General features: G+C 36.8%; 1 protein-coding gene across 1 annotated transcript in view; it reads right to left on the reverse strand.

The window, feature by feature from the left end:
• Positions 1-10830, reverse strand: part of LOC130047040 (pneumococcal serine-rich repeat protein-like) — a 54193-nt gene extending 43363 nt beyond the window's left edge. The window contains exon 1 of the mRNA XM_056141161.1: positions 10484-10830. The gene's annotated coding sequence lies outside the window, so the exon portion shown is untranslated. The remainder of the gene's footprint in view (positions 1-10483) is intronic.
• Positions 10831-14804: the final 3974 nt, after the last annotated feature.

Raw genomic sequence — 14804 nt, forward strand, 5'->3', positions numbered from 1 at the left:
ATTGAAATCTTTGGGCTTTACATAAAATAAATCAAATGCAATACAGGGGCGGATCCAGGAATTGCGGAGGGGGGGGGGGACTTTACGAGGCGGGGGTTTGGGAGCCACCTTGAGGCCCCTAGTGGGTCCAGGGCAAAACTGTGGTGGGGGCCCATGGGGCGAAGCTCCTGGATTTTACAGGGCTTGAAATATGTCTCCTATGTCGTCATTTTTATTACATGTGTATTTACTATCATTTTTAATAAGGTAAAATTGATAAAATGAAGCAAATTTTAAGGGGTTTTGGATAAAAGAAGTTCTCCAAATGAAATGAATTCAATAAATCAAAAGATTTTGTCATTTATTTTTCCCAGAGTGGAAGAAATTATTGTTTCTTTTAATAAATGATATAGTTCTACAAGTATATCTACAATCAACGGGTGCCACATTCTAATTGAGAGTAAATATTTTAAACCCAGCTTAGTGTTTTTGTGGCTCGTGTATCTCTTGTTTATACATAAAACAGATCAAAGTATGTCATTTACATGCTTTAGGGACCTGAGATAACAAAAGGCAAAAACATTGGAAATGTAGATATAACGATTTCCTTAGCCGCCTTCAGTATCATCGGTAATCATTATGCTTTCTTATTATTACCACCCCAGTTTCTGACACCGTATATAGACCTGCCATCTCGTCCTCGGATTGTAGTGGTGATCCATTATGCCCATAAATACATGTTTATGTGTACATTGTAGAGAGGAGGATGTAGACCAATGGTAATTAATATCTATGCACCTTTTAAGTACATATAGATAGGGACTTGCATTCTTAATAGCACAATTACATGCATTTCCAGTTAACAAAGTGAAATATAGGGGATCAATCCGGAATTCAAATCGAGGTCTTCGGAAGTCTTAACACGTGTTCCAACAACTGACCTATCTGCGAAATTAATCACCACCCTCCTCCCCTAAAATGTCTTTCTACCTTGTTAATAAGGGGCAGTTTTCCCTGTTGTAAATAAAAGAATAAATCTAGAGAAGGTATTATATAATGGTAGGGAGAAAATGCAAAGAACTATCGAGCCACCGCAATGGTGGAACCGAACCGCCTGGCCCCGGGACCATAAAACGTGCTCAAACGTGAGCTCATTTAACTATGGCCTCGGTGCCGCGTCTGCTGGTGTATCAGTAGTTTTAAAAATGTGAGCTCTCTTTTTTTGTGGTGATTTTGCAGTTTCGTCGCTTGTTTATTTTTTTTTTTTAGTAACTTGGTGTGGAATATACACATGGACGACAGTGTGTTTAAACAAAAAAATGTATCGTTAATGCATTGTTGATTTAAACGTACAACTTCAGTCCAAAGTATTCAGATCGTCGAAATAAGTGAACAAAAAAGAGCGCAGATTGACCTAGGGTTATTTAAATAGAAAATAAATACCGTGGATTGATACTTAAATCTATTTCTCTTGGACTGAATCTGTCTACGCGGCTGGTCTTGTACACCGTTTGAGATAACCACAAAGAACTCGAATCAGATGCAATTAATCCAACATGGGTGTGCACCTTTTTCTCTTTCAAAAAGAATAATGTGGATACATTTCATCTATTGATACTTGCTTATTTAAATCCTTTTATCACTTGAATGCTATCACATTGTAAACAAGCATTCGCACCCCTCATACTATGTAATAGAAAAGCTTTTCCTAGGGGAATCTACTTGCCAACTGCTTTCTCGATATGTAATTAAGCAGCGTTTAGGAAACCTCTGTGACGATTTAAACTGGAATGTTCTAATCTTATAACTCATTAAAACTTCATATATTTTATAAAATGTTAGATTTGGTCGCATATTTGGTTGAATTTTATGTCGTTGCTAAGTGTAATCATTCTTGCTCCTTGAGATATTTGATGTCAAGATCTGATTATTAAAGAGTGTTTTCATTATATTTGAGATATTATAAATACATTTAATGTACATTTACAGTGAACAGTCGGAATCACTGAATCATGATCCTTGATATTGAAAAAGTTCTTTCCCAGCAACCATTAAAAAATATATATCATACAATCTAAGCCTTTAAATTGGTGTTTATTCAATGTCTGTTGATTTAATGAAACTCTTCCCCTGAGCGCCTCTATGTTGTCAGGTGTAGTGGCTAGAAGTAACACCCCACCCACCCATCCCCCAGAAGAGGGAAGAGACATGGGGTAAGCTAATCTAATGGATTTAAGATCCTTGGTCATCTTATAATCAAAGACTACGTTATGGTAATTGAAAACTCCTCCTTCCCTGGAGCGTTCATTACCCCCCTGTCTAACAACATCGTATCCTTACTCACTGGGGGAGGGGTTTGTCCACTACAATGCAAATGACAGTTTTATTCAAACTACGCTAAAATCTTGAATCTTCTACATACAAAAAAAAAAAGGATGAAAAACATTTCCGGCAGTGTTCTTCATCTGTTAGATATTTAGGACACCATCCATAACCGGCAGTGTTCTTCATCTGTTAGATATTTATATAGGACACCATCCATAACCGGCAGTGTTCTTCATCTGTTAGATATTTATATAGGACACCATCCATAACCGGCAGTGTTCTTCATCTGTTAGATATTTATATAGGACATAACCGTACAATTTACGTATAGAAACTGAGCTTAAAGTATTACACATGTACGCCAGGAGTAGCTAGATCGCTGATCGTAATTTCACACCATGCTGGTATTAACATATTCATTATACACAAGAGCGGACACGCGAACGAATGGACATAACGACTATGTTATGTGAATCAACAAAAATGTCCGATGATTTTCTGAACATGTGTTACAAAAAGAAGTGGTTTATATATTCACCGTCGTGAGAGCTATGTGTTTCTATAGATACATCGATATTCTTTAAGCCATCGAACGTTATTACCCGATTTCACCCCCAGGTGCGTGACCTATCTACCTGGAAAGCTGTTTAACTCACCTGTGCGGAATGCTCAAGTGAACTTTTCAAATCACAATGTGTCTTGTCTGTCTTTTCGTCATGACCTTTTTTGCATTACCACTAAGCCAATATCAACAAAACTTGTCATACAGTATCCGTGAATACAGGGGAATTAAGTTTGTTTAAATGATATATCGTAGTTCTGGTTAGTTTGCTGTAGATATTTTTTTGGACAATTTTGCGGGTCTATGAAATTCCCAAATTAATTTTCGTAAAAATAAAACATTCTTTGTTGTCCTTTAGTGACAAAACCAATTCGCAAAATTTAAGTACACAGAAATTAATCTATAGCAATAATTTCCACATTTACGTTAGGTCACACCCGTCCTCGATCTAGTAATAGGATGGGATGTTTGCAATACCCAATAGGAACGAAAGTAAGAATCACGTTTGTTCAAACCACGATCCCCGGAATAAAAGCAAGGCCACCATAACGATTTAAAGAATCTCTTAGGGAAAATAAGGTAACATCTCAAGACTAAAACAATTGCATGTTTAGGAATCGTCAAGCATCCTCATGTTGAGCAGATTCTAAGCTCCCACCATGACCTCCTGATAATGACCTACGAGGGGTTTAAATCTTTGCATGAATGTACTAGGGACATTTTTTAAAGAGTTTTCTTTTTAACATTATGTCCAATAAATGCACAAACATTCACGTTTAGCGTAGATTCAGGTTACTTCCAAGGTTGGTTGTTTGTTTTACGTCCTGTCGAGAATATTTCACTCCTATTGAGACGTCACCAGTTGTCGGTGAAGTACCACAAATTTAGACCTATGCGTAGCGCTCAGGGCCGTACCAACGAGGACCCCGTTCTTTTATATACCAACGCCTGCTGTCACACATAATTTGTTTTTAAGGTCATATCCGAAAGATGCTTCTAAATGCCGAGCGTTTAAGAAAGGAGCAATCACTACCCATGTTAACGTCTTAGGTTTGACGCGGTCATAGCACGAACAGTGCAGGGTTCGATCTCACGACTTCCCAGTTACGAAGCGAACGCTCTACCACTGAGCTACCGTGACCCGTACGACCCCAGTAATCATGACAGGGCTTTTATGAAAGGTGAAGATAACGAACAGTGATCAATCTCTTAAGTAATACAGAATAGAGAGTTGGACAAACACGGACACCTGGACACACCAGAGGTGGGACCAGGTGCCCAGGAGGAGTAAGCATCCCCTGTCGACCGGTCGCGTCCGTTGTGAGCCCTATATCTTGATATAGGATTTTCAGTTTTACCAAGAAATGTAGGAAAAAATAGTTCTCAAAACCACAAAGGTACAATTTCTGACATTAGTATGCATTGTCTGTGTGTCTGTCTTGTGTATTTCTTTAACTGTTTAAGCACTACAAGGTCTGTTTCAACCTAATGGGATATGACTTATTCTGAGGTAAATATTACTCAAGTGAAAATAGGGCAGGACTCTTGAAAATCTCCAGAAAAGACTAAACTTGTATGAAAGCATCTAAATAGAGAAGATTCAAATTTGTATACATGGTGGTTCCTGGGTAAGCTTGAGGCCATAATGGACTGTGAAGTTTTACATAGGAGTAAATGGAATCGTAATGTGTGAATCTCCTCTTGTCAGGAACAAGCCTACAATATGTCAGATTAAAATGGAAGTATTGCGATGTCGCTTACATCCATTTTTTCCTTCTTCAAATCGTCATCCTTGCGACCAGGACTGAACCACCGAGGGGGATTTGAAATACATAAGGAAATATCTGTAATATGTATGCTTAGGTTTGTAGCGCCCTATGACCCCTTAGAGCAGAGTGAGCTCACAGTCGAGATCCAGAGATTGTATGTCAATCTTCTAGAATTGATAGCACTCAGTTGAAATAATATTACAGTTAGTTAACACTCATACTCGGTTATGTATGGTTCATATCATAGCTAATCAACAGTTCGTCGTGACTTGCTGTTAGCACTATTTGTGCTCCCAGCTTTTTATATGAGCAAGGTGACTCAGGTGAGCATTATCATCCATGGACCTTTTATTTTAATTTTTTTTTTAAAGCTTTAACATGTTTGTAGATTTCGTCACCTTTCATTTACCTCTCATTTATAGAAATCCCTAATTATGATGTACTAGGATCTAGATTTTCATAGTTACATTCCCCACCTGGAGGAACACGAACGGTGATTGACCATACTTTGGGGGAGTACATAGGAATGCACTCTCTTTGTATTATTTTTTCAGAGGTTTTTTTTCGCGTGGAACATGAGGTCCACACAGGAAATTTATAAGCGAGGGTAAACCGGATGCTATGAGGAAAAAGTCAGTTTGCGCATGTACAAGGGATAGAGATTCACCTGTTATGAGGAATACTTAGAACCTAACAGGATATCACGTGACCCTACACAAAAAGGGGGGGGGGGTGTGCTTGCGCTTGCACAAGATGTCAAGAGATCTTGGTGGGTTTTTTTTCGAAATCCGCATTGTGTAAAACTGTATAATGCTCTTAATAATAAAAAAAATTGATATTTTCATCCATGACAAAATGTTCACCTGAGCAGCGCTCAACAAAAGAGCTCAGATCTTGTTGTTCATATCTTAAAATTGACACCATTGGTGAGGTTACACTGAACTACTAAAACGAAATATGACATTCAAGCTTGTAAGCATCAATATTTTATTATTTATATCAATCAATTATGATATTATGTTGAAAAATTTATCTCATGAGTTTAAAGGGGCATGAACACGATTTGAGTTGAAGCTTTTAAATTTTATTTTTCCATTTTCAATGTTTACAATGCTTCACTAAGGTATTTCTAATGGTCAGCAAAACTTTTAAGATCAGTTCTTGAGTTACAAGAGAGATGCAGCACTCGCAATTCTTTGTTATGTAAAGAAGGCTCGCGTCATGTTTTTGTTTACATAGGTTAAATATACTGGAAATAAAGCCGATTTTTCAATTTATAAGTTAATTCTGAACACATCAAATAGTTTCTAGTGTTTGGTACATTTCATTTTATTTTAAACATTCTCTTTTCTATTAAGCAATCTTTTCGTATATGTAAACAAAAACATGACACGAGCTTTCTTTACATAAGTAAGAAATGAAGGTGTTATAACTCAACAATTGATATTCAAATTTTGGTTGATCATTAGAAATACTTTAGTTAAACATTGTGAACAATAAAAATGGAAAAATTAACTTTCAAAAATGTTCAGCTCGAATCGTGTCCATGCTCATTAAAGGTATGAGTCGCAAACGCCATGATATAGATAAGATTAATGGGTCCCCTATTGAGTTTAACCGTTAAAGTCCAAATCACCTACGAAGATGACTGTTAATTCCGAGGTTAGAGGTCAAAGGTACAAACATTTTATATCCATTATATGTATTGATTATAAATTATTTAACGTCCCTCTTGATAATCTTTCATTTATGTGGAGACGTCACCATTGCTGCAAAATTTAGGCCTGTGCTAAACGCTAATGGCAAGGAGGGATCTTTATCGTGCCACACCTGCTGGGACATGGAGCATTAGTTTTTGCGGTCTCATCCGAAGGGCCGCTCCATTCAGTAGCCTCTTACGACAAGTAAGGGGTACTGAGGACCTATTCTAACCCGGATCCCTATGTGACTCCATTATATATCATTGCAGCTGTAGCAATAATTAATACCTATAATAAGATATAAGCATATTTCTATAAAGGGACCGTTTATCCTACCACTCCACTTCATATACAGGTCATTACTTTGTAGTGCCAACATAAAGAGCAAAGATTGTGACAAGACATGTCGTGACCTTACACTAGTGACCAAAGTCAAGGTCATTCTTAAGAAATGTACCGACAGGAAGGCATAAATACAGGGGCTTAGTGAACAAGATTCAAAAGAATGAGAAGAACCTCGTATGCAATACCTTACCATATTGTTAAAGCTATTTCGGATCACATGACAAGAAAAATGGCATCGCCCGCAGTTTACACAATTTGACAGACATCAACTTCAGAAACCTATACCAAAACTGCCGTTCAAAAAACAAGAAAGAAAGAAAATGTCAATTGACTCTTTATGTTTATTAACATGACAGTCCCTTTTAAATATGCGTTCCATGTCTTTCTATATATATAGTAGCAAACTTAAAACAGAAAGACGCCATCTTCTGTGTACACGTGTTGCAGCTATTTCTCAAAGCTTTGTTTTTTATTCCTTTAAAGCTGTATGTACTTACTTTAAACAATATAATGTCAAAAAGACGAATAGAAATGACAGCAAATAAGAGATTTTTTTTATCTCTGTCGCATTTCTCCTGCGTCGTCAGTGAATCACATTTTCACCAAGAAGATCGTTGTATTCGAGGTGGGTTTTTTTCCCCACGAATTAACGGAAAGAGCCGAGCGATAATCTGATTGCTACCTTCGACTTTAACGTAGTATGTGACCCCCTATGCTGTGTTATTAGCTTGGAAGTTTGCACTGATATTCTTAACATTCCTCCATCACAGATCGAAGAGCTAATTAATAAACATGTGATTTGACGCGCGTGACTATTTCCACAATTGATGAAAAATTTCATAGGGTACACTGTTCATATTTCCAAGGACATCGTGATGAATGTGTCGACTCGTCATCATTGATAATATGTGCATGCTATAAAACAACTGCTAATTAATTAAAAGAAACACGTCCAAAACGAAGCTTCCCTCTGCATAGTACATCGCTAGAGAACATCAATATTCACCAGGACAAGTTCAATAATTCCTTATTACATATTAATATATTTATCATCTATTTCATTTCCTCCATCAATTTTGTTACCCGGAGTATATGAATCTACATTGATCAATGAAGTTTCAAATTACGAAAAAATATTTTTCTTGGCTGGTAGCAGTAAATCACACATCAATAGAATTAATTAATACTTGATAAATAAAACATCCAATTTGAACCGCAGCTTCTGATCCCCGTCCCATTGGTTTTTTAACCGTCTTTTGTGTAAAACTTGCATTCAGTAACTTGGTCCGAAACTTAACATTTCAGCACATATGTAGTGAACGCTAAAATTCTCTAGATTTTAATTAAGAGTATTTTCTTATATAAGCAAATTATATACTTGTAATAAAGTTTTATAATAGTTAATTGTTACATAACAAACAGTAATCCTTGACTGCTACGTCAAACGATTTGGTTTTGAATCAGATCTCAATGCTTGTTTCATTCACATTGATAGATATACGAGAACTGTGCAACAGATCTCAATGCTTGTTTCATGCGTTTTAATTGTAATATTTTTTCTTCTTTTGCGATACACCTCCCAAGTCATCCTCAATGTATTGAAAGTATACGAAATGTCATTCAAGTTAAATAACATTTAATATTTTCTCGTTGTGGCAACGGTAACGTGTTGTTTGTTTTGAATAGGTGACGGTGTTAATAGATTTCAAGCATAACCATAAATATCCAATACATGAGCTGTTTTTGGTGGGGGGAATTCAGACCAAAGAACCCATCCTAATATATGAGCTGAACCCAAACGTATCGTAACTACGGCGACAAGTCGGGAACCATTTACACGCTTATACAGCTGCAGAAGTATGTAGGTGGCAACTAGACCGTACATGTTAAGAATCTGCCAATCAACCCATGGTTAGACCCCATGTCTGTAGGATGGGAAAAACTGGTTTTCTCTGTTCTCAATTCTAAACTCTTCATGCAGAAATCACTAACAACACAATGTCCATACGCTGACAAGTAAATAGGCATATTGTAGGGACACGACGGGACTTTTTCAAATAAATGTAATCAATTATGTTTCAGCTCTTGGTAATGCCTGTCCTCCTGCATTATCTGTTAATCGTCATCATTTCAGAAACACTCTCCCTCCAAATTTTTGTTACTAAAAAGTCTGAGTCCTCTAATTGCTGTCACAATAGAATTTTTTAAATATATATTTATCCAAATAACTCCACTTTTATACGCCAAAGTTTACAGTAGCATTAAAATCCATTGTTGTTTTATTTACGTTAGTTAATTATATGTAGTTTGTACTCTTTGTGTATTTGTTTATTCATTTATTACGAGCATCTAACTCAGGCTAAATACACTTGTTCAAATAATGGACTTTAAATACACCACGCCAAACCACTGTCTTAGGGTCACAAAGACATCAGCTATAATTACAAGTAAAAGTACACAAATAAATATCAGCGCTAACCGATATCCATCATACCTTGTCATTTATTATATCATTACTCGCTTTGGATTAATTCAAAACCGAGGGGTGGGAAAAGGGATGACGCCCGAACGTTAATGGACCGACCAGGGCTGGTGTTATGTAATGCATTGTCAGAAGAATGAGATATTTGTTTTAGATCCGTTTCTGTGGAGATTTTTTTTTAAAAATTTGTTCGTATTCGCAAACCAAATGGAGATAAAACTGAAAGACGCTGATAAGAATATTTTTCTGCGCGGTCAACCACATTTTTAATTGAATATTTGGAATTTCAATCTTTCCGTTGTCGCCTTAATTTTTATCAAATAAACCAGTCTTCCGGTGTCTACAGTAATACTGCCAGTGTCCACGTGTCCATTAATTTTTGACCTATCTTTGATGAATTCTGATAGGAAAGGGGGTGGGGCTTAACTAGTAATCGCAACATTCAAAAATGTTCACAACAATGCAAACATGAAGGAGATAAGTTTACAAGGAGCTTGATAAAAGCAAGCTAATTCTAAGATATAAGGTGACCCAATGTCAAAATCGTAGGACATATCGTTACATATGATACAAAATATGCATGTCTTTGTTTTTTTTTTTTTTTCTTATCTAATAAAGTTTTTCAAATGAAGATCACTGGTGAACAGACCAGTGCCTGTTAGAATTAGGCTCGTGTAGATACGTAAATTTTCACATAAGTAGAGAGAGAGTACTTCATGTTCGATTCAATTTTGAAGGCCTTTGATGGATTCTAAAGATAAAAGTTACACAATGCTTGAATTTTACTCTAGCGATAAATGATCTTTTCATTTTGAAATACCTTATTTTTTTCTAATTCGACTTATTAATGCCTGTATTCTTATTTGCATACCACGTGATTGACGATAATATCAGCCGTTACTGCTTCTAAAATATTTTTATTTTAATAAATTATAGTTGTTTGATTGAGAAAACGTCCCATAGATTAAGAATACAAATTTATTATCAAGAATATGGAGATTTAATAGTTAACGAAAGTCTCTGATTCGGGAGTATTGAATTCGGTGAAAAGGGGTCGAAGATAAAATATGAAATGTGCTTCAGACTTATAATCCTGGATTTGGCCGTCATGCAGCCTGATGAATCACATTTCAATTAGGAAACTGATGTCTACGTATTGAGCCCTTGTATAGGTATATTAATGTGTTTCTCCGCTGTGTATTAAATCTATCTACACAGATTATACGGAGCGCACAAAAGATGGTTTCCTTCTTTCCCACAACTTCTAAATATTGTTTTTTCCCCTTCGTTTAGAAACATATATACATATAATTTTACTTACCTGACAGAGTTTGATAAATCCAACTAATAACGAAAAACTGCACAAATTACTCCAGTAAAATTATTCTCTTTTCGCTATATTCCAATGAAAATTATTTTAGCACTTCTTATGACTTTTACCTCCTATGTCTATTTTTCTGAACAAAATCCTCGTCCAATGCCTACTGTTCTCACATATATGATAATTCTACTGGATATATTAATTATTTTTCAGACACAACTTGAAAAATAGCCTTCGCTTTCTCTAATTTGAGCGTAAAGCCTAGTCCAATCGAATCATTCCGCGGATAATCGATTTAAATGCTCGATTCAACCTTACTACCCGTTTTACAGAAATTTTAAACAAATAGGGGCGTTTCATACATGTAGATAAGTACTTTATTTTGTTTATAATACATAAACCCTCATAGACTCTTTTAAAAAGAGTTTTAGCATATTAAATGAATTTATGTAGTAAAAACGTCTGCCATGCCCTTAGAAACCATATGCATGTTTATCAAATAGTTTACATGTTAATCCTTATGAGCAGGTATTTTGTCAAATCATCCGTTTTAGCATGATTTAATCTAAGCGTGAACTTGAAGAACTGAAACCCTCTAAATTTTAAAATGAAAGATTTCCTCCCAAAATGCACTTGTTAGGGTCACCATTTTGTTATGCATAAAAGAGGGAATTGGTGGGTTTTTTGGGGGGTGCGGGTGGGGGTGGGGTTGCACAGTAGTTAAAGTTAAACAGTACTGGAATTTGAATGCCTTCGACTAAAACAAATTAATTATACGACAGAGGAAGAGAGGCGAAGAAGCAAGAGGGGGTTACAGGCTCTGTGATTAGCTGATGATCAGCTGGAAGCATTTGGTAATAATCGATTTAAAGTGTTCTTAATTTGTATATATCATTACGAGAGAGTGGGATATCTATATCGGCTTCGCAGGTGGTAGAGTAGGTTGTTGATTGGTTGGTTATATACTATTTTACGTCCCGCTCGAAAATATGTCACTCATTAAGACATCACCATTGCCGGTGAAGGGCTGCAAAATTGATGCCTATGCTCGGCGATTACGGCCTATGAGCAGGGAGGGATCTTTATCGTGCCACACTTTATATGACACGGGTTCTGGGGGGGGGGGGGGGGGGGGGGGGGGGTTGCCGTCTCATCCAAAGGATCGCCCCATCTAGTCGCCTAGCAAGGGGTACCGAGGACCTATTCTAACCTGGATCCCCTCGGGACGGTAGAGTATGCCTCAATCGTGTATCACGGGATTGTAGCTCCTCTCTATTCGGCAATAATCGGAATGATGTTCTGTAAGTGTTTATAGAGCATGAAAACATTGGAGAGTGCTACAGGACAAGAAACACGATGTTACTTCTTACTGTTGTTTCTCCACGTGTAAAAATGCATGTATTCTAAAGTAAATAGGCACTCGGATCACCTCGGTCGATTCCATCTAACCTCGGATATATGATGTTTTGCGCCATAATACGTATATCACTGATATTAAACTGATGATAGTAACGATCGTTACTATCATCTTAAGATGGCGATAGGAAATTCCGGAAAGACCACGTTTACTTATATCTATTTGTATTGTTTATTTGCGAATGATATGTAGGCAAGAAATATCATACACTAGCAACAATTACGATCAGGTGTTATTTTGTCTTTTATGCGGTTTATATGAACAGAAAATTCGTCGTTGAAAAAACAGCGAGGATGATAGTAACGAAAGTTTTACGTTACTATCATCATTCATTTCCGTTACTATCATCCTCGCTGTTTTTTCAACGACGAATTTTCTGTTCATATGAGCCATATAAAAGATAAAATAACACCTGATTGTAATTGTTGCTAGTGTATGATATTTCTTGCCTACATATCATTCGCAAATAAACAATACAAATAGATATAATAAGTAAACGTGGTCTTTCCGGAATTTCCTACCGCCATCTTAAGATGATAGTAACGATCGTTACTATCATCAGTTTAACACCAGTGTTTATACAGTGACGTATAAGTATCTAAATGTCGAGTATATACAATGACGTATATAATAACATACTTAACGTCTCTGATCAACTGGAACTACTGACAACTCCCACGAAATACAGTCCATTTTAACATGATTTTTATAACACTCTCAATGTTTGTAGCTATTTCTTTGAACATTATAATTGTGTTTTATTTTTCTCGAAATAGATTGCAGTTTTCTAAGGAAACTCGATAAATTCATTTAAAAAACATATTTTGATCACTATTTTCTGAAAGTGGAATTATTTCCGGGAAAGTGAATAGACGACCGCACTGCAAATGTTAGGCTTAGCTACATATCACTTACCGCCATACATCCAAGGCTAGATCTGGGGTACCGGAATCTGCCGAATAAGTAAATAGAATCACGAGTCTTGTCGACCGGGTTAATGGTCAAATGACATCATAGACAGAGTTGACACCCGATAAGGTCATACAATTCTACGTTAATAGACAAAATGACAACATAGGGCTGAATTGGTCAACGGAGTTGCGGTCACAAGAGGTTAATCTTATAAAAATCATTGAATGACTATGAAATGATTTTATTGAAGAGCATTGTGTTGGTTAGACCTGAATTTCTTAGAGAGGGGGAGCTTGTCCAGGACCTTGCTTATTTTCTAGACTTTGGTCATCTTTAGGTGAATCTCTCGTGGGGCACCTCTTGATCCAGTGTCCTATTTTCCGCAGTTAAACCAGGGATCCCGGAGACTTTTTGTAGGTGGTTTTCTCCGGACATTCTGGAGCCCAGTGTCCCAAAAGTTTACCCAGGAAGAACGGGTCTGTCTCGGTCGCACCTGCAGTTGCTTCAAAATAATTTCTTAAACTGTCCCTCAGTAGACTACCAGTATTAACTAAAGCGTCAAGAGTCGTGGAAATCATTCCGAAATCTCATCTGGTTTATCGGACAGTCCTAGTGTAGACCTAGGACTTCATGAGGTTCCGACAAAGTGGGCTGATTAAATTTAAACAGGCATCCAAAGTATTCTGATTTTTTGCTAGTCTCGAACAATCAGACATTCTGCTGTTTCCGTAAATTTCGACAGAAGACTCACGATAACAGTGATGACAACCAGAGGGGGTAGTTTGGTATAGTTTCGTTTAAAAGACGACGCCTTTGAAAACAAACGTGTATTCAAATCATTAATTACATTGCGGCAATCCCTAGAGATCTTACATTTATTGATCCTTCATTAACAGTACTGAAGATGGTAGGATGAGAACAGAGGAATTGGTTAATTGATTGATTGTATCTTCCTTAACGTCTCGCTCGAGAATTTTTCACTCATATGGAGACGTCACCAAGACCGGTGAAGAGCTTCAAATTTAGGCCTATGTTCGGTGCTTACGGCCATTGAGCAGTGAGGGTTCTTTAGCGTGCCACGCCTACTGTGACATCCGTTTTTAAGGTCATCTCCGAGGACCCGTGACATTCACAACTGATGCCGAACGTTTGATGATGGAACTGTCACTACTTATTTTAAAGACTTAAGTCTGTCCGGCCGGGATTCGAACCCCGGCCACCGCATGCGGGGTGAACGCTCTAACCTTTCGGCCACCGCGGCGGTTCAGAGGAATTTGTGATCAGCTACGTACATGTAGCATACTTTTAACTAGAACGTCAAATTCGACCGAAACTACTTGGTAATTATCAAAAGAATGTAAAGTGAAAAAATTGAAAATAACGAACAATGATCAATCTCATAAATACCATAAAGAATACGAAATTGAGAGTAGACCAAACATGTAGCCCTGTAAATGAGAGGTGGGATTAGGTGTTTAGGGGTAGCCTTCATTGTCGACTATCAAAATTATCTAAAACAAACCTTGATGATTTTATATCGAAGCTTATTTTTCCTGCATTAGGTCTTCACTGTAGTTCATTCTGGCAGGCTAGGGGGTATTTTTCACACTTTAGATAATATCCAATTACATTAGACAATATCCTACTGTGTTTAGTAGTTTTCATCTTTAAAGAGATAAAAATATTTTTATGTAGAATAACTATAAAATGATAGCTATTTCACTCAGTTCTTAATCAGTATTTTTTTTAAGCAACGTATGAATATAGAAAAAAAGTTGATAAAATAAAACGTGCAAGAAAGAGAAAATAATCACTACAAATTCTGATTACTTGAAATGAAAAAATATAAAAGTTGTATTGTCTCTTCCAGTGCGAAAATAAATAGTACGAGTTACCAAATTCCGTGTATCGAATAGGTGGCAGGGGACAGTTTCTTTGGTTTTGAAACATGTGGATAGGGGGTATACACCAAAGTCAGATTATGACAGACTA

Source organism: Ostrea edulis, chromosome 6 (genome assembly GCF_947568905.1).
Source record: "Ostrea edulis chromosome 6, xbOstEdul1.1, whole genome shotgun sequence".
NCBI lineage: Eukaryota > Metazoa > Mollusca > Bivalvia > Ostreida > Ostreidae > Ostrea > Ostrea edulis.